Raw genomic sequence first — 20,969 nt, 5'->3', positions numbered from 1 at the left:
CATCGGGATCCCTGCTCGGCAGGAAGTCTTCTTCTCCCTCTCCCGCTCCCCCTGCTTGTGTTCCCTCTCTCACTGTGTCTCTCTCTGTCAAATAAATAAATAAAATCTTTAAAAAAAAAAAAAAAGAATAAGATGGTGACAATTTTCAAAATAAGTTGAGCCAGTTTACATTATCATTACTTGGTAAATTTTGAACCAGATTAGAGTATCACCTCTAGTGTGTGAGATTTCCCATTGCTTCACATTCTTGCTAATATTTACCATTGTCTGTTTTAGCTTTTCACATTTATTCAGATATGTCCAGATTTTAGCCAATCAGTTGTGTGTGTGTGGTGATATTTCACTGTAGTTTCTCTGATGGCTCAAGGTTGAACAAATCATATATTTATTGGTTATTGGTATCTGTTTTTCATGAAGTGACTATTGAATTCCTTTGCCTATTTCTGTGGGATGGTTTGTTTCTACTTTTTGATTTCTGTAAGTGCTTCATGTTTTCTAAGCTTTCCATTGGCTACATATCTTGCAAATATATTTCCTGTTACATGGCTTGCAATTTCACCAACCTTCTTAATGCTGTCAAGTGATGAACACAAGATCTTAGTTCCAATGTACCTCTTCCCAGTTCACGCATTTTTGTGTTCCACTTAAAAATAATATTCTTACCCAATGTTCATGAAATCAGTCTCCCGTGAATAATAGTCCTTTAAGCAAATCATGAAAAATGGCCTATACTGACCAGTATTTGATTTTTTTCCCCCTTTGGATCTTGTATTAAGTGTTTTTCAGCATAGTTTTTAATACTACCAACTTTTCCTAGTATTTTATAGTTGTAAATTTTTACAAAGAAACTGTGATTTTATAACAGGTATTTGAATTGAATTTATTTTCTCCCAAGCTATTGGTAGAAATTTCATAACTTTGCATTCAATTGAATTTTAATGGCTGCATATGAATTTTAAAAATGTGGATATCAAACATAACTTAAATAATACAAATATCCTATCATTATTATTATTTGAGAACTCAGGCAGTAGAAATTGTCTGCCTTTTCCAGAGCGTTATTTTGGCAATACCTACAATTGCTTAATTTTCATTATAACATTATTGCTCACTGTCTCCTAAAATCAGAACTAATATCATTATAAATGGTCATAGGCATTATCATTTAAACAAAGTCTAGCAGGTTAATGACATGCCAAATCAAAACTATGACTGACAAAATGAATAGTAATCACACATTTATAATTTGTTTTATTTTTCAAACCTCCAAACAATGGTATAAATTAATAGCTAATGCTGATCACTGTGACAAAACTGAAACTAATTACCTGAAAAACGGTGAAGTAAATATTGAGAATGTGAGTTGCAGAAAAAGTTCTCATAAGCAGACTAAATCCAAATATCTTATATATTTATCACTTTAAGTACTCAGTGTAATGGCTATCAAAACCCATGTACATAAAAAGCCCACAGGAGCTGGTTAAAATTATAGATTCCCAAATCCCACACTGAATGATTTTAGTTCCAGAGGCTCAATGTTAGGTCTAGAAATCTGCATGTTATATGGGGTATCCAAAGATACTGATACAAGGAGTACAAGATCCACTCAGGGTTAAGCTTGCTCTGGGAAGATCTGTAAAATAAAAGGAGTCTATCATCAACATCCTGGTGGTTCCAATTTCTCTCTTGCTCACCCTTTCTGTACCCCACTTCATGGTACTTGTACTGACCAGGCCTAGACTGAGCAAGATGTTTGGCGAAGGGATCTCTCCCAGTCAAGAATGATCACTGGAATTTATCTCTAATTAAATATCCTGCAGACACTTCTCCAAAATTGTACTTGTTCTTGTAGAAAGTTTTACTAAAAACACTTTATACTAGATTGTCAATAATTGATACATTTATTGGTATTTTACTATCTTCCCAGGGCCATCTCTTATTTAAAAATGAACCTTTAGTAATTTAATAATCCATTATAAGGTTTCCTAGAAACTTGTTGGAATTGTAGGTAGAGAAAGAAGTGGTAAATGACAAGATTCTTTTATTTGTGTGTGTGTGTGTGTGTGTGCTTACTTCGGTATGTCTTATAAAGTAGAAAGTTTGGCTCTGTACAATACCAAATACCAAGATGCTAAAATGATAAGAAGCCTGGCTTGGACTTAGTCTCTAATAAGTATTCTTTTAATAACTGAGGGGAAAACCAGGTTGAGAAATGAGAGTTATAGGCTCTATGAGAGGAGTTGGCAAAGGCAGATTTTAGGATAATAAAGATAAGTGAAAAGGAATACTGTATAGCCCCTGAGAGAACAGAACACTCTAGAAGTTATAGCTAACAATTCCAAGCTAGAGAAGCAAGTTCACACAAAATTTATCTTTTTCTCTCTATGAGCTCATAAGCACAGTTATCTACTAAAATTGAACAAGTATGACTAGAGTACAAGAATTGTGATAAATCATTGAAGAGTTGCTATAAGGATTGTAAAAGTTTTCTTCTGCTTTCTTTTTTTGCGGTGGGAGGGTTATTTCTTTGATTTGTTTTGTTTGTTTGTTTTCCTTGTTTATATCAGGAACAATTAGAATTGCCTGCTGACTTTAACCCATTCAAATGGGTTAATGTATAATGGCACCAATCTGTGTTCCTCTATAGTTGTGTTCTGGAGCCTAAAACTATGAATAGAACTTGTGGATGGCAGTATTGCTCTCCGGTGTTAGAGAACTGCTGCAACAGAAGGAAAAGGCAGCAAAAGGGAATAAAATTTATGATGAACTCATGAATAAAGGATAAAGAGAAAGAAGTAAAAACAGGGATAGTTTGATAGTGAGAGAGACAGGATGGATGGACTTTGATGGCAAGTATGCTAAGCGAGATAAATCAGACAGAGAATCACAAATACCTTACGATAATCACTTTTATGTAGAATCTAAAAGAGCTAAACTCATAGAAACAATAGAATGGTGGTTACCAGAGGCTAGGGGGAAGGGGAAAAGTGGCAATGTTGGTAAGAAGGTGCACACCTGCAGTTAGAACATTAATAAATTCTGGGGATCTAATGCACAACACTGTAATTATAGTTAACACTGTATTATATACTTGAAAGGTGCTAAGAGACTAGATCTTAAATGTTTTTACCACAAAAAAATATGATAATTATGTGATTGTGATAGAGGCACTGGCTAACACTAAGGTGGAAACTGTATTACAACATACAAATGTATCAAATCAACATGTTGCACATCTTAAACTTATACAATGTTATAGATCAATTATATCTCAATAAAAATATTGACAATGTCAACTTGCATTTGAAGTGAGTATAAAAAAAGACAGAAAACAGAAAATGTTGGATGTTGTGGGTGGAGATGTGACTATTTGTTGTTACATTTTCACAGTGGAGTTATTCTAGTTGTAATCACTCAGGGTGGTCAAGGCAAGTGCATTGTGCAAGAGTGATTTAGTGGTCAGGGAAGATCACACTGACTAAGAGGGAAGAAAATAGTATAGCTGGAAAAGCAACAGTCACAAAGGAAGAATGGATTTAACAGCAATGGAAGAATGATAGGAAAGAATGGCAGTAGAGAAGAAAGATAACACCAACCTGTATTTTTTTTTTGACCAAGAGTTTTTTATTCAAGATGCTTTCTTTATGAGGAATTATATCATTAGAATATACACATTTCAAATGAGAACAGAGATTGATAAAAACCTTTTATAAAAAAAGATTTGGATCAGAATGAGATGACAACCCTGCCCTATCTCTCACACCCCTGCTATTGAAACAGAGAAAAGCTGGATTCCATGTATAAAAATGTATACATACCTGGGCTCTTAAGAAAGGAAGATCCTCTGGAGCCAAATGAAAAAATAACTCATAAACAAGATACACAAGCTGAATGTCTTGTCATTTCTATTCCCACTATTCCGGGAATAAAAATCCAAGTAGCTTGGATATGCAGAGGATGGAAGAACAGGTTAGCTGGCACTATGAGAAAATGTTCATATAAGACATTTTATAAGGCTATTGGTCTGGTGTCTCCAAAAATCAGTGACATAGGGTGTGTGTGAACTCTTCTAGATTGGTGTGTGTGGGGGGTGGGGAGGATGCATAATCAAATGGTGATCCTGTTCAAAAAAAAAAAAGAAAGAAAGCAAGAAAGAAAAAAAAAAAAGCTCCAAAGTAATATTTTGGGATGACCATAGGCATTTCAACAAAGGCAGGATATTAAAGAAATGTCTACAAATTACTTTAAAATATCACAAAGTATTGGCAATTGTTGGTAAGGATACTGAATATCTAGACTATTCATTGTACTATTCTAATTTCTTCTGTTTAATAACTTCAAAATAAAATTAACAAAAGTAGAAAAATAAAATTTACAAAAGTAGAAAAATAAAATAAAGTACGATGCTATCAACAATAGCTATTCTTAGAGAACTTTTTATTTATAGATAACTAACCTGAAAATTTGATTTAAGGTAAAGAAACTTGAGTTGCAACAGAAAATTAATTCTGGTGAATATTATCTCTTTTTAATAAGGTAGCTGCCCTTTAGATGTTACATTAAATAATTCTTAATACTTGACATATATAAAATGTAGAGTACTGTAAGAATATTAGAATTATGGGACTTTTTATGTGTTTGTACCAAGCAATGTATTTTGCTTGTTCTCAAGGTAGACCTTAAAACCTTTTCAACATTTTGTTTAAATTAAACTCCTACCAAAATCACTCTATTTTGAGTAAAATAATCAATTATTTCTTTGCACATAATTTCTTAACCTTCCTACTAGATTTCATATTTCAAACATATCTTTTCTTCATATCAACATATCTAATAGTAAAATATTGACACATTTTGCTATGTTGATACTTCTCCTTACATGCTTTTTACCAGTTAGGGTGTAACCTACTAAAATCCATACCATATGCTTTCATTTAATACTCTTCTCAAAGAACTGCTACAGAATTCTTATATCTAGTAAGTTGTTCAATGAATGATTTTCCTTCAGAAAGGTTTTATTTTATAGTAATAGGCATACTTTATTACATGTTTATTCAAATACTAATTTTACAACATACAGAAATGAATTAATCCAGTTAAACTTCCAATATCTTTTACAATCATGCAATTTAATTGGGAAAAAAATGACAATTCAGTGCTCTTGACCATCATCCGCTAAACTGAACTAACCAGTAGAAAAAATATATTTATACCTGCATTAGACCTAAATATATATGATTTTACTTTTTACTATCTTATAACAAAACACATTTTCAAAAATGAAAATTACAGTTTGTTCCCATATATTCCTAAACTATATAATATTTTATCAAAGAATTGAACTGACTAGATCAGTGAAGACTAGAGACCAGTGCTATCCAACAGATCTTCCTAAAATGAGGGAAATATTCTATAACTGTGCTACCCCATATAGTTTGGCTACTAAGTACCTGAAATGCGGCTAGTCTGACTGAAAACTGAGTTTTTAATTTCATTTAACTTTAATTAACTTAAATATATATTTAAATAGACATATGCAGCTGGTGGCTTCCATATTATACAGTTCAGCACAGACAATGAAAACTATAGACAAAAGAAATGGTCTCTATTTATTGATACAAACTATTTTTTAAAAAAATACTTATGAAAATGTCATAATTTGTAGGTAAGAATGGCACATGTTTTAGATCAATATTAATAATAGCAAACACTTCTGTTCATTTATTTCATGCGAGGTACTGATATACCAATTCATTTCATCTTTATAATAACTTTGATACTGGTAGTAGTATTATCCTTATTTTAAAACTGAGTAGATTGAGACACTGTGTACCTATGATTAGTTAGAGAATAAGTAAAGAGCAGAGACTTGATTTGAACCAAGATGATCTGGCTCCAGAATTTTTTTAATTGTCTTTAGGTAGAAATATTACTTCCCTATCTAATTATTTTCACTCATAAAATATACAGAAACAAATACACAGTCATTTGATGTAGTTTGTGCCTCTTCTTTGAAATGAATTTAAATCAATTTGGGAAATTTATTTTCTACATGACAGAGTGTTCTATGTCCCATCTCTCCAGAGTTTTCACTGAAATGACAAATACAGTGATACATACATATACATACACACATATCTGTATGTATACTTTCATATATAATAAAACTATTACAGTATTTGAAAATAGGGAAGCCTGAGATTAGCAAATTCAAAACCTTAAGGAATACTTGGATTTGTGGAATGTAATAACATAGAGACAACCAAAGGCTGATATACCTTCTTTCCAGCATGCCCCAGAAGATGCTTTAAGGTCAGAGTCAACACACTGAAGAGCAGTTGTGCATCTATCAATTAGGAATATAAATTATTGAAGAACTAAGCATAAAAAACTTGAGTCACTCAGGCCATTCTCTTTTCAGCTGTCCACACCAGGGCTCAGAGAATTATTTTCTAGAGGATATGAGAAATCTATTGGAGATTCCTATTATGGGTATTTGGGAAAAGAAAGAAATGGAGAGAATGAAGAAAGAAAATGCAGCTCTGTCCAAGAATGAAAACCTCAAATAACTCTGCTGCCAAAGTAAAAGCACTCCTTACTTTGGCCACAGTAAGAGGAAAAATCCTGCCTGTGCGTAGCCTACCCAATTGCCAGAAAGGAAATCCAACCATTTAAAATCATCTGTTCATTTATGACAATCTGCAGTAAGTCATCTTAATCAAGGAGAAGGCCTATTGAAAAATCAATCCTAATCTTTTATGTGTGAAACAGACCCAGCCACTTTTATTAATCAATATAGTGATTTGATTATTTTTGTAAAGAGAGAAATTAATATCAACAGAACTCCAAAAATAAGAAAGATAAATGAACTTTTAATTCATTCAAATTATTCATGTCAGAGATATTTAAGAGGATAATGTATCCATATGATAAGCACAGACTCCTAGGAAAAATGGCAGAGAACAACATTACAAGAAATTTATACAATGCTGAGGGGGCATAAAAGAGATGACAGAGGAGTAGGAGACCCTATTCCAACCGGTCCCCTGAATTGAGCATATCTACCAGACCACTCTGAACACCCACGAAATCAGCCTGAGATGTAAGAAGATATATTTGGATCTCTATAAACAGAATATCGCCAGCAGTTGGTTTTGAGGTATGAAGCAGTGAGCCGTGATTCTGCCAGCAGATATCGGATGATAAATGGAAGGGGGTGGGAGTCTCTGGGATCCTGCACCGCTGGAGCACAAAAGCCTCCCGCGCTAGGGACCAAGCAAGCCTCGCAGACTGTTAGTGGCAGAGAAAGGACTTTAGGGCAGCCCGCCAGACTGAAACCTGGAGTGGTGGGGCTGCGGGTCTGAACTGGGGGCAGCTGGCGGTTTTAGAAGCACAAAGGCAGAGATGTGTCCCGACCTGGAGGCGAGGACTGGGAGCACTGCTGTGGAGTGTACAACCCAGGATGCTGCGGTTTTAGCAGCACAGACAGAAACAGAGACAGTGTGGCCTGGAGAGCTCACTGAAGAAAAGACTCTGATATCTCTCTTCTAAGGCAGAAGGTTGGAAATGGTCACTTCTGCTCTGACTCTCAGAAGAGATGCAGAAAGCCTCCAGGGAAGGTCACCAGAGAACAAAAGCCCCCCAAAAAAGAGTTTTCACTGAGCCCATCCTCCCCCTCCATGGGGCAGGGCAGCTCTGCCCAAACAGGGTTGCCTGAGTAACAGCGCAGCAGACCCCTTCCCCAGAACACAGGCTGGGAAAACAAGACCCTAAGGTCCCTAAAAAACAGGTGCATCTTGCTTGGGTTGTGGTCAATAATGTGGACTCTGTACATTCCCTCAACCACTCAACAGAATGACTAGGAGGAGGAACTCCCAAAATAGGAAAGACTCAGAGACTGTGACTTTGGCTGCAGATTTACAAATGGATATAGATATAAGCAAGATGTTAGAAACAGGCTTAAGGGTAACACTTATGAAGACAATAGTTGGAATGGAGAAATCGATTAATGGCAACATAGAGTCTCTAAGGGCAGAAATGAGAGCTGAACTGGCAGAACTTAAAATCAATGAGATCAATGAGATCCAATCTAATCTAGATACTCTAACAGCTAGAGTAAATGAGGCAGAAAAACAAATAGTTGATCCAGAAGACAAACTGATAGAAAAGAAGGAGCAAGAGGAGGCCTGGAAGAAACAGCTTAAAATCCATGAAAACAGAATGAGAAGAGATAAGTGATACCATGAAACATTCCAATATCAGAATTATTGGGATCCCTGAGTGGGTGGAAAGAGAGAGGACTAGAAGATATATTTGAGCAAATCGTAGCTGAGAACTTCACTAATCTGGGGAATGAAACAAGCATTCGTGTCCTAGAGGCAAAAAGGACCCCTCCCAAGATCAAGGAGAATAGACCAAAGCCCCAGCATGTACTAGTAAACTCCTTAGAACCAAGGAAACCATCTTAAGGGCAGTTAGAGGGAAGAGATTCCTTACATACAGAGGGAGGAACATCAGAATAACATCAGACCTATCCACAGAGACCTGGCAGGCCAGAAAGGCCTGGCAAGACATATTCAGGGTACAAAATGAGAAGAACATGTAGCAAAGAATCCTTAACTGGCAAGGCTGTCATTTAGAATGAATGGAGAGATGCAGAGCTTCCAGGACAGGCAGAAAATGAAAGAATATATGACCACTAAGCTGGCCCGGCAAGAAATATTAAGGGGGATTCTATAAAAGGAGAAAGACTCCAAGAGTGATATACAACAGAAATTTAGAGACAATCTATAGAAGAAAGGACTTCATAGGCAACATGATGACAATTAAATCTTATCTTTCAATAATCACTCTCAATGTGAATGGCCTAAATGCTCCCATAAAATGGCACAGGGTTGCAGATTGGATAAAAAGACAGGACCCATCCACATGCTGTCTACAAGAGACTCATTTTGAACCTAAAGATATATCCAGACTGAAAGTGAAGATGGAGATCCATCTTTCATGCCAATGGACCTCAAAAGAAAACTGAGGTAGCAATTCTCATATTAGGTAAATTAGATTTTAAGCTAAAGACTGTAGTTAGAGACACAGAAGGACACCAAGAAGATCTAACAATTGTAAATATCTATGCCCCCAACATGGGAGCAGCCATCTACATAAGCCAACTGTTAACCGAAATAAAGAGTCATATTGATAACAATTCGTCAATTGTAGGAGACCTCAATACTCCACTCTCAGCAATAGACAGATCATCTAAGCAGAAAATCAACAAAGAAACAAGAGCTTTGAATGACACACTGGACCAGACAGACCTCATAGATATATACAGAACATTCCACCCTAAAACGAAAGAATACTCATTCTTCTCCAGTGCACATGGAACTTTCTCCAGAATAGACCATATAGTGGGTCACAAACCAGGTCTCAACCAATACCAAAAGACTGAGATTATTCCCTGCATATTCTCAGACCAAAATGGTTTAAAGCTGGAACTCAATCACAAGAAAAAATTTGGAAGAAATTCAAACACTTGGAAGATAAAGACCACTCTGCTCAAGAATGTTGGGGTCAAAACCAGGAAATCAAAGAAGAACTTAAACAATTCATGGAAACCAATGAGAATGAAAACACATCAGTCTAAATCCTATGGGATACTGCAAAGGCAGTCTTAAGGGGGAAATACATAGACATCCAAGCCTCACTCAAAAAAAATAGAAAAATCCCGAATTCACCAACTAACTTTACACTTTAAAGAACTGGAGAAAAAGCAACAAAAGATGCCTAAGCCACCCATTAGAGGGGAAATAACTGAGATTAGAGCAGAGATCAATGAATTAGAAACCAGAAATACAGTAGAGCAGATCAACGAAACTAGAAGCTGGTTCTTTGAAAGAATTAATAAGATTGATAAACCACTGGCCAGACTTATCCAAAAGAAAAGAGAAAGGACCCAAATTAATAAAATTATGAAGAAAGGGGAGAGGGGCGCCTGGGTGGCTCAGTTGGTTAAGCGACTGCCTTCGGCTCAGGTCATGATCCTGGAGTCCCGGGATCGAGTCCCACATCGGGCTCCCTGCTCGGCAGGGAGTCTGCTTCTCCCTCTGACCCTCTTCCCTCCCTCTCGTGCTCTCTATCTCTCATTCTCTCTCAAATAAATAAATAAAATCTTTTAAAAAAAAGAAAAGAAAAGAAAGGGGAGAGATCACAACTAATACCAAGGAAACAGAAACAATTGTGAGAAATTATTATCAATAACTATATGCCAATAAATTAAGCAACCTGGAAGAAATGGATACCTTCCTGGAAAGCTATAAACTACCAAGACTGAAACAGGAAAAAATTGACAACCTGAATAGGCCAATAACCAGTAATGACATTGAAGCAGTGATCAAATCCTCCGAAAAAACAAGAGTCCAGGACCTGATGGATTCCCTGGGGAATTCTACCAAGCATTCAAAGAAGAAGTAATACCTGTTCTCCTGAAGCTGTTTCAAAAAAAATAGAAACAGAAGGAAACCTTCTAGACTCATTCTATGAGGCCAGCATTACTTTAATCCCCAAAACAGGCAATGATCACATCAAAAAGGAGAATTTCAGACCAATATCCCTGATGAATATGGACTCCAAAATTCTCAACAAAATCCTAGCTAATGGGATCCAACAATACATTAAAAGGATCATCCACCACAACCAAGGGGGATTTATCCCTGGGATGCAAGAGTGGTTCAACATTCACAAATCAATGTGATAGAACACATCAATAGGAGTAAAGAGAAGAAACATATGGTCCTCTCAATTGATGCAGAAAAAGCATTTGACAAAATACAGCATCCTTTACTAATTAAAACTCTTCAGAGTATAGGGAAAGAGGGAACATTCCTCAATTTCATAAAATCCATCTATGAAAAACCCAGAGCGAATATAATTCTTAATGGGAAAAAGATGAGAGCCTTTCCCTTAAGATCAGGAACACGTCAAGGATGCCCACTCTTACCACTATTGTTCAACATAGTACTAGAAGTCCTAGCAACAGCAATCAGACAACAGAAAGAAATAAAAGGTATTCAAATTGGCAAAGAAGAAGTCAAACTCTCTCTCTTCACAGATGACATGATACTTTATGTGGAAAATCCAAAAGACTCCACCCCCAAATTACTAGAACTCATACAACAATTCAGTAGTGTGGCAGGATACAAAATCAATGCACAGAAATCAGTTGCTTTCTTATACACTAACAATGCAACTGTAGAAAGAAAAATTAGAGAAACAATTCCATTTACAATAGCACCAAAAACCATAAGATAACTCAGAATAAACCTAACCAAAGAGGTAAAGGATCTATACTCTAGGAACTACAGAACACTCATGAAAGAAATTGAAGAAGACACAAAAAGATGGGAAAATATGCCATGCTCATGGACTGGAAGAATAAACATTTTTAAAACGTCCATGCTGCCCAGAGCAATCTATACCTTCAATGACATCCCCATCAAAATACCAATGGCATTTTTCAAAGAGCTGGAACAAACAATCCTAAAATTTGTATGGAATCAGAAAAGAGCCTGAATTGTCAAGGAAATGTTGAAAAAGAAAAACAAAGCTAGGGGCATCACATTGCCTGATTTCAAGCTATATTACAAAGCAGTGATCACCAAGACAGCATGGTACTGGCACAAAAACAGACACAGAGACCAAGGGAACAGAATAGAGAGCCCAGATATGGACCCTCATCTCTTTGATCAAATAATCTTCGACAAAGAAGGAAAAAATGTGCAATGGAAAAAAGACAGTCTCTTCAATAAATGGTGCTGGGAAAATTGGACAGCTATATACAAAAGAATGAAACTCGACCATTCTCTTACACCATACACAAAGATAAACTCAAAATGGATGAAAGACCTCAATGTGAGACAGGAATCCATCAAAATCCTAGAGGAGAACATAGGCAGTAACCTCTTCAACATCAGCCACAGGAACTTCTTTCAAGACACATCTCCAGAGGCAAGGGAAACAAATGAGAAAATGAACTTTTGGGACTTTATCAAGATATAAAGCTTCTGTACAGCAAAGGAAACAGTCAACAAAACAAAGAGGCAACTCACAGAATGGAAGAAGATATTTGCAAATGACACTACAGATAAAGGGCTGGTATCCAAGATCTATGAAGAACTTCTCAAACTCAACACCCAAAAAACAAATAAGTCAAAAAATGGACAAAAGACATGAATAGACACTTCTCCAAAGAAGACATACAAATGACTAACAGACACATGAAAGAATGTTCATCATCATTAGCCGTTAGGGAAATTCAAATCAAAACCACATTGAGATACCACCTTACACCAGTTAGAATGGCAAAAATGGACAGGGAGAGAAACAACAAATGTTGGAGAGGGTGTGGAGAAAGGAGAACACTCTTACACTGTTGGTGGGAATGCAAGTTGGTACAGCACTTTGGAAAACAGTGTGGAGGTGCCTCAGAAAATTAAAATAGAGCTACCCTATGACCCAGCAATTGCACTATGGGGTATTTACCTCAAAGACACAGATGTAGTGAGAAGAAGGGCCATATGCACCCCAGTGTTCATAGCAGCAATGTCCGCAATAGCCAAACTGTGGAAAGAGCCGAGATATCCTTCAACAGATGAATGGATAAAGATTTGGTCCATACATACAATGGAATATTAATCAGAAAGTATGAATACCCAACTTTTGCATCAACATGGACGGGACTGGAGGAGATTATGCTAAGTGAAATAAGTCAAGCAGAGAAAGTCAAATATCATATAGTTTCACTTATTTGTGCAACATAAGGAACAGCATGGGGGACATTAGGAGAAGGAAGGGAAAAATGAAGGGGGGAATCGGAGGCGGGGGACAAACCATGAGAGACTATGGACTCTGAGAAATAAACTGAGGGTTTTGGGGAGTGGGGGTTAGCACAGTGATGGGTATTAAAGAGGGCACGTACTGCATGGAGCACTGGGTGTTATACGCAAACAATGAATCATGGAACATTACATCAAAAGCTAATGATGTACTGTATGGTGACTAACATAATAAAATTTTTTAAAAAATATATATAATGCTGAACTAATAAAATGGTCACATATGACAAACAAGTTGGTGATATGTCAATATCAAAAATCTCTATCGGAACAGAGCATAAAGATATAAATAGAAAAATATAAAAGAAAAGTTAATATTCATGTAGTCTAATATCAAGTCATTGAATGCAACATTTGCCTAAGGGTGGCTTTAGCAAACTCGGGAGGATTTAAAATGAAAGTTCTTAAAGCTGAAAAAGAGATTGAATTGAAAGGGCCCATAGCAGGATAAGTAACCAGAGCAACACATTTAGATACAATGCTATGAAATTTTAACTCTATTTAGAAAAAAACAACATTTTTAATGAGAAAACAAAATTTCCTTAAAAAAAAATTTAAATTAACACCAGACTTCTATTCAACAGAGCTGAATGCTAGTTCTGACAAAAAAATTATATTAAATCACAATTTCTTGTGGGGGGTCAGTCTTTCTATAAAGTTTGAAAGTGTAAAACAAAAATATGTGTAGATGTGTATGAATTTTAAATTACTCAAAATAATTCTAAAAACTGGAAAGAATTTAGTGAACCTAGGGGAAATAAAAAAAAGAAAATATTAGTTACTGAGTATGTTTTAGAATTGGTGTTGTTAGCTGGATCCTGAGGTTGGACAGATTCTTCTTCAATGAAAAATGTTTATGTAATTATATATTTCATTCTATTTTTATTTATTCTCAATTTTATCACCAACCTAAAAGCAAAATGAAGGCTAAAATTTATATTTGCTAGCAAATAATCAAAATACTGTTAGGTAGAAGCTAGTTATGAGCAGTGGAAGGACCTTCTGGAGACAGAGTCCCAAGTCCTTGAGGGTAGAATGATAGAGACATGAGCTAGAGGCAAGGGAGGTGATAAATAGGTTAAGTATTAGAAGCCAGGTGGCACAACATCCCGACCTTGTGGTTTCCAAGACTTTGGGGCTGACAGACCAACAGCACAGGTGCAGAGCATACGCTTTCCTTTTCCACCTCTGCCCCTAGACTCATTATAATGTATTTGCATCGTGGTTATATACCCAAGGAGATAGGCTGTCTTTACAGTTCTGGTACTAATTTATACAGTCAAAAATTCCCCATCCCAACCTGTGGGAGGAGTCCGCCAAATGATTGGAAGCAGCCTCCATTAGAGACCACGCCGCTAAAGGCCACAGCCCCTCCTAGTCCAGAAAGACCCAACAAATATACAATCCCAAAACAACCTAGGGACTGGTTCCACCTGGCAGAACCTCCGCCCCGCCCACCTTGAGAGTATAATTTTGCTTTAATAAACCGCTTTGTGCTTGCGACTTCCTTTCCGGCTGTCTATTCTAGCACGGGTCCTAACGTCAATCTTTTCGTGGGAAATCCAAGAACAGAGACTCCATTCACTTAATGCAGACCCTCACCCTGGTAACAATGCTATATGTCAATTTTACTTCAATAAATCTGTTTAAAAATACTATAAATAACTGTAAATCTGTGAAACAAATACTGCTAACATATAGTAAAAGACAGTGGAGTAGGATATGAAAGGAAGAGTAGGTCTATTACAAAACCCTTTTTGGGGAGAATAAAAACTGTTTATATTGATAGTAAGGAAATTTAGAAATAAGCATATTTAAAGTTAGAACAATGTCTAGCTATATAAATAAGAAAAATTAACAACAGTCATTCTAGGGAGTGGATCTCTGAAAGGGGGGGCTTGATGTTTGAATATTTTAACATGTGCATGTGTTACTTTTATAGTTATAATATCAATTATTGACTTATTCTAAATGATGTGAGTCTCATTAAAATGGCTTTGGCATGTTGTATTTTCCTATTCATAGAATTAAATTTTAGTATAATTCAGGACTAAATTAGTACACATGTTCAGTGTGTACTTCATGAAAGTTTTGTGCTATATTCAGATTTCTTCAATATATGGGTATCATACCTACTTAAGTAAACATTCATTAAGAACTTAACTATTATTTTCTTTATCAAAATGTATTAAAATATCTTCTGCAGTAAAGTTAGCAAACTTTTTCTGTAAGGGGCTAGACAGTAAACACTTAAGGTTTTGTGAGCTCTCAGGCCTTTGTTGGAACTGCTCAACATGCTACTGTAGCTTGACAAATAACCACACGTAATACCTAAAGAAAGAGCATGGCTGAATTCCAATAAGACTTCATTTACAAAAACCAGTGGCAAGCCCTATTTGGCCCATAGACCTTATTTTGTCAATACCTGTACTAAAGTAATCCGGACCTGTCTGCTTTTCTTCATACCTATTTCCTTGTTACCTGATGTGAGGAACAAAGGCAAAGTAAAAAATTAAATTTCCTTACAACTTAACAGCCCCATTGACAAGTCCTTGAGACAGGCAGGTTGACTCCTCTATGGAAGGTCAACAACTGCCTAGATAGATGTTGGCACTTTGCTAAGGGCAAAAGGCAATCTTAGCTTGACATTATCCTGATTTCCAGGATCCTGTAAGTCTCCTTTAATGTATAAAAATTCCTCTGGAAACTTCCTCTATCTTTACCACCCAATATATGTTAGCAACCATCCTCCAAGCACATGGCCCACTGATACACATCTGAAGGGTCTCATGACTAAGGTTTTATCAGACTGTAATAAATGACCTTGTCCTAACAATAGCTAGCCCCCTCAGGATCCTGGAAACCTGGTTTCCAACATCCTTGGAGGCTTATGCTGTCCCTAATCCCTTCCCAACTTGAAGGTATAAAATTTGTCACCCCTCACAACCCCAGGGCAGCTCTGTCTGCCCACGGGTCCTGTCCCCGGGCTTTCATAAAACAACCTTTTGGCTCTGAAGATGTCTCAAGAATTCTTTGACTGTTTGCTCCCAAACTCCCAACATTGCCATGTCATTACCTACTTGTGCAATTTTGTCCCATTATCATACATATGTCAATATTAAATTGTGGTCATGTTATAGCAAAATTATATAGTAGCTCTGTATCGTTTACAGTTGTCTCTGCTTCATGCTGAGCACATACTGCTTTCCTAGTTTTTTCTCCGCAGTTAATAGATTTATAACTGATTCATGATCCAGGTCATTTACACTTATTAGAAACAAGATTTTCCATACTGACCCTGGAGAATGCAATCCACACTTTCACTCTATCTGAAAAATATACTTATGTTCAATTCTAATTTCCTGTTGCTTGTAACTAAAGAGGCTAAACACATGGTGAAGTATTAAAAAAAAAGTATGCAATACTGAGATGAAACTGATATGCATTGCAATTCAATTGGGTCACTGACAGAATGACCTTAATTTCTATTCAAAATGCTCTGGTACACACTTATTCAGATGTAGATGAGAGATAATGGGCTTACAATGAATATTGCCTGCCAGCCTGATAAAACTGACAAGACAGAGATAAGGAAGTTCCACATCCTCTTATATTCATGTTTAGCCCTTGGGGTATTTTGTATCAGAGTATTGTTGCTGCTTTGTCTGGTAAGGCCAGGTTAAGATATTTATCTTAACTTACAAAAGATTGTGATATGCTCGGAAGGAGACAACTGACAGCAATTTGAGACACACACAATGGAGCTGGAAATCTCTAAACAGAAATTTATGCTGATGTCAGGATAAAAAATGAAAAGTCATTTGAAATCCATTGACGTTTAACTTCAATGATACCACCACCGAAGGCACCTTATAATGTGGGCTCTTCCTATATTTCTCAGAACTAAAAAGGATATGTGCATAGAGTTTTATGCTGTAAAGTTATATAGTTCTGAGACAGGGAAACTGAAGGGACCCCATGGGGGGGAGGGACAAAAAAAAAAGCTTTTTTTTTTCTTTGCTTCTTTTCCGGCTTCTGTTCTAACTAGGACCCACCACTCCACTCCACTCTACACTTGCCTTGCAATGCAAATAACGTATGCCCTCCTTGTGACAAAGAGATAATGATATATTTGGAGCCTTCCAGCACAAAAGATAACATCTAAGGAGTGACTGGGCAGGGTTGTCATAAAAGTTCTCCAAGACCACTGTTTCCAAACACCTTGACCCAAGACCCCTGACTTCAGAGAATGAGTTACTCAGGAAGGACACCTGAACCCTGTCCTTGTTCTGATCAGTTCTTGGATGTTTAAGAGGACACATGTACCAGACCATGACCACTAATAAAACCCCCAGGCCCCAAGTAAAGACAAAACTCACACTCTTTTCCTTTCTGAGTCTCCCAGACTCTGGTCCATATATACATATATGTATAATATATGTATAATATATATATATATATAGCCCTGCTTTCACCTCCTGCTGGCTCATGTTTGATTTCCATCCCATGTGAAGCCAAGGACCCCCTTGGCTAGTCCTCTGAGGCCCGCTCTGGATCTTAGGACCCAGCCTGCCAGCATCAATTCTACTTTCTAAATTTTAGAAAAAAGAGTTTGTTTTCAGGTGTTGGAAACTTCAGCCTTCCGAGAAAAGAGGTAAATTCATGGTAAGCAGAACTAGAGTGGAAAGGGCTTGTATTACACTATGCTCATTCTTGTATACCCCACCTAAAATGAGGCTGCAGACTGGAATGCCACTCCTTTTTATGCCCTGTATCCTAGCAATTTGTCTACTTCCTTAGTTGTATGCTTTTCTCCCAGTTCTGGAAGTTGTTCACTATGCAACAACAAAATGTAAAACATGTTTTTCTTTCAAACTGCTCTTCTAGAAACACCTCTCTCTCCATTTTGGCTAAAGAGAGGGGAAGACTGGTGGATCCCAAAAATATATTCAATATTTATATGTGTACTTCCGATGAAGGATAGTTGGAAGACAGGCAGGGACCAGCCCCCCGACCCCCCCAAGCCCTAAGAAGAAACCACCCCTAAAAGGATCTTATATCACCCTGGAAGGAGCCCTCCACCCTTTCCCATGTAACAGATACATGGGAAATAAACTAAATAAACAGGACATAAACAAAAACCTCACTGGATGACAGGCACAGGGAGGGTTAATCAGATTAAAACAGCCCACTAACAAGCCCACAAAACCCCTAGACTTAGAAACTCCAGTGGCAACCCTCTCGGGTCCCCTCCCTCTTTAGGAGCTTTGTACTATTGCTCAATAAACTTTGCTTTGCTGCCCACCACTCTGCCTGGTCTACCTCTTCATTCTTTGAAGTGGCTTGACCAAGAACCACAGACACCAAAGAAAAAAAAATCCTGTAACACTTTCACCTCAAATATCCCCTTACATTCATGGCCCAACATCTCCTGTTTTTATTTCCTTTACTAAGAAGGTAAAATAATTCTCTTGGAGATTTTGTAGGTACTGAAACTCAGAGTTTGGCTGACTGCAACACAATCCTTTCTCAAAAACTGTTAAAATGGAGAATGGGTGACTTATCAAAGAGCAAGCACAGACTTTTACTGTTTAATCTCCTCTAGCACAAAGACATATCTTTAATTTGGGAAGGAAAAAGTTGCCTAGAGCCCGTAGCCACCAGCCATCTCTCTTCCGCCCCCCCCACAAGTAAGCACTGGACTGTCTCATCCTCTAAAATCTCATATTTCCTACACACAGGGATTTATGGCACACCTTTGGCAAAATGGCCAAATAATCTAATAGGTCATTCTGAGGCTTTTAGCCACTCTGAAATCATATCAGGTGCTACAGCCCATTTTCCAGACACTAAACTGGCTATGGAGGCAATTGATTGGAATTTGTTAACCTTCCTATCACTACCTGCTAAAGACTGATTGGAAATTGTTGGGGAAATATAATTAAAAACAAAATTATCTGCCAACCCAGAAAACCTCTCCACAATAGAAGAGAAAGAGAAGAGTTTTATTATTGGTTAAGCATTAAATCAGAATGTGATGTACATCACAGGCAACCACTAAAGAGTTTACAAACAAAAAAAGAAAGCTCACCCTTTTAACCAGACAGAAAAAAACCATTGCATACATGTTCACAAAATAAACAATAACTAGCCCTCAAGTAAGATAACTTGACAGCAGCATTTTTCACACATAGTTCATCTTAAATTAACCTGGCAATTGGGTTAGCCATTTTTGTTTGCAAACTGCCTTTATCCAAAGGAATAATAAACTTCTTACATCTCCATGAAGGTAGGTAGAATTTGAAGCCAGATGACCTAAATTAAACTCTCCTGGGATGAGGACCTGGGTGGGGGGTTGCTATCTTTGATAATTATGTTTCTAAGAGATGGATCCCAGGTCTTTGAGGAAGACATTCTCGAGTTGTAAAGCTGACCAAAAGCTTTTATTTAGCTTTATTTTTTTTAAGGTTTTATTTATTTATTTGACAGAGAGATACACATCAAGAGAGGGAACACAAGCAGGGGGAGTGGGAGAGGGAGAAGCAGGCTTCCCACTGAGCAGGGAGCCTGATATGGGGCTCAATCCCAGGACCCTGGGACCATGACCTGAGCCAAAGGCAGATGCTTAACGACTGAGCCACCCAACTGACCCTTTTATTTAGCTTTTTATAAGATTTATATAACATCTCAACAGGGCAGAGAAAGAATTCGCAAGTATTCTAAAGTAAATGCTCTAAGAAAAGAGAGTTAGGAAGTCTCTCTTTTTACACCCGGGGGGATTTCCATATTTTTTTCCATATTTAGATTTGTATTTACACCTAAAGAGTCTATCTTGAAAAGGTGTCCTAACATTATGCATGCCCATCTTCTTGTGTCTGCCCTAGGTCCTACTCATTGTGGCACTGAAAGATATGCCTCTGTTGTCTTCAAATCCTTAAATAAATTCATGTAGGTTGAGAATTCAGGAAGTCCTTCTAAACAGCAATTGGGTTCAATATTATGTATTACAAGTACAATGTGTCTTCTCAAAGTTCCTTAAAACCTTGAAAAGTCAGTGTGGAGAGCAAGATGGAGTCTCTCATGTCAAGCAGGGGCCTGTGTCAAGCAATGACACGAGCAGTTCAGATACTGCAGCTAGGAGATATCACCAGAACCAACGTCAGCTAACACCCCAGAACTGATAATGAGCAGAACCAGAGGAGGTCTGCAGGGACCCAAAACTGATTGAAGTCCTTTAAAAAGGGAAGGATTTTGGCAGCGAACTGTCAGACTCTTCAGACCTGACCCCTCTACGTCTGACCACTTAAAATAGGCAGAAGGCTCTGCCCGATTGATCTCCAAACGGAACCAAGATCCTTCACTGCTTGAACATCAGAAGCAGTAAGTGCTGCGAGCTGACCCGGACCAGATGGAGATCTTACCTCAACTCTGCCCACAGACTGACTTCGCGTTTGGTTCGCTAACTTCCTGCACCCTTCTATCTTGTTTGTTGCGTGGCTTGTCTTCTGTCCTTCTTTGTGTGCTGTGTAAGAAGCCAAGTTTAATCACATGGTAAATTGTCACTGAGTTTGGAATCCTGAACCTGCTTTAGAATTGTGATTTAACTTTGCTTTATGATTGAATAAAGCTGACATTGTGGAAAGACACAACTCGTCTCTGCACCTTCATAACATGCTCATGACAGTCAGTTTAGGAGTTTTTGAGTCTCCTCATTTTTTCTGATTCTTCAATAAAGAAAATTGCATTAAGCTGCTGATGTGCCACTTTAAATACTTATTAAAATCTCAGTCATTAAAGGGCAGTAGTTTAAAAATAGCTAAGAAATTTCATAATATATAACACAAAAGAAAAACAAGAATTGCAGTATTACTACCTGCAAGTGAAAAATTCTATTAAGTGGTTAGTCCACAATGAAGTTATTACTTCTGGGAACAACTAGATGCAAAAACAGCAAATCAATTAATCGATCAACCAATGCATATGTACTTCACTACAGACATACATGAATAACAAACAAATACAGAGAAAGGATAGCTGTATTTAATTTGAAGATGATGACATACTTGTTTAGTACTTTAT

General features: G+C 37.2%; 1 long non-coding RNA gene across 1 annotated transcript in view; it reads right to left on the bottom strand.

The window, feature by feature from the left end:
• The window catches only part of LOC141373160 (uncharacterized), a 176,539-nt gene extending 156,106 nt beyond the window's left edge, over window positions 1-20,433 (bottom strand). The window contains exon 1 of the long non-coding RNA XR_012378860.1: window positions 20,312-20,433. This is a non-coding gene — a long non-coding RNA (uncharacterized lncRNA). The remainder of the gene's footprint in view (window positions 1-20,311) is intronic.
• Window positions 20,434-20,969: the final 536 nt, after the last annotated feature.

The sequence above is a fragment of the Callorhinus ursinus genome, unplaced genomic scaffold (assembly GCF_003265705.2).
Source record: "Callorhinus ursinus isolate GAN/ISIS: 27379988/994484 unplaced genomic scaffold, GSC_fseal_2.0 scaffold8, whole genome shotgun sequence".
Classification (NCBI taxonomy): Eukaryota; Metazoa; Chordata; class Mammalia; order Carnivora; family Otariidae; genus Callorhinus; species Callorhinus ursinus.
This window is presented reverse-complemented; position numbering and strand designations above follow the sequence as displayed.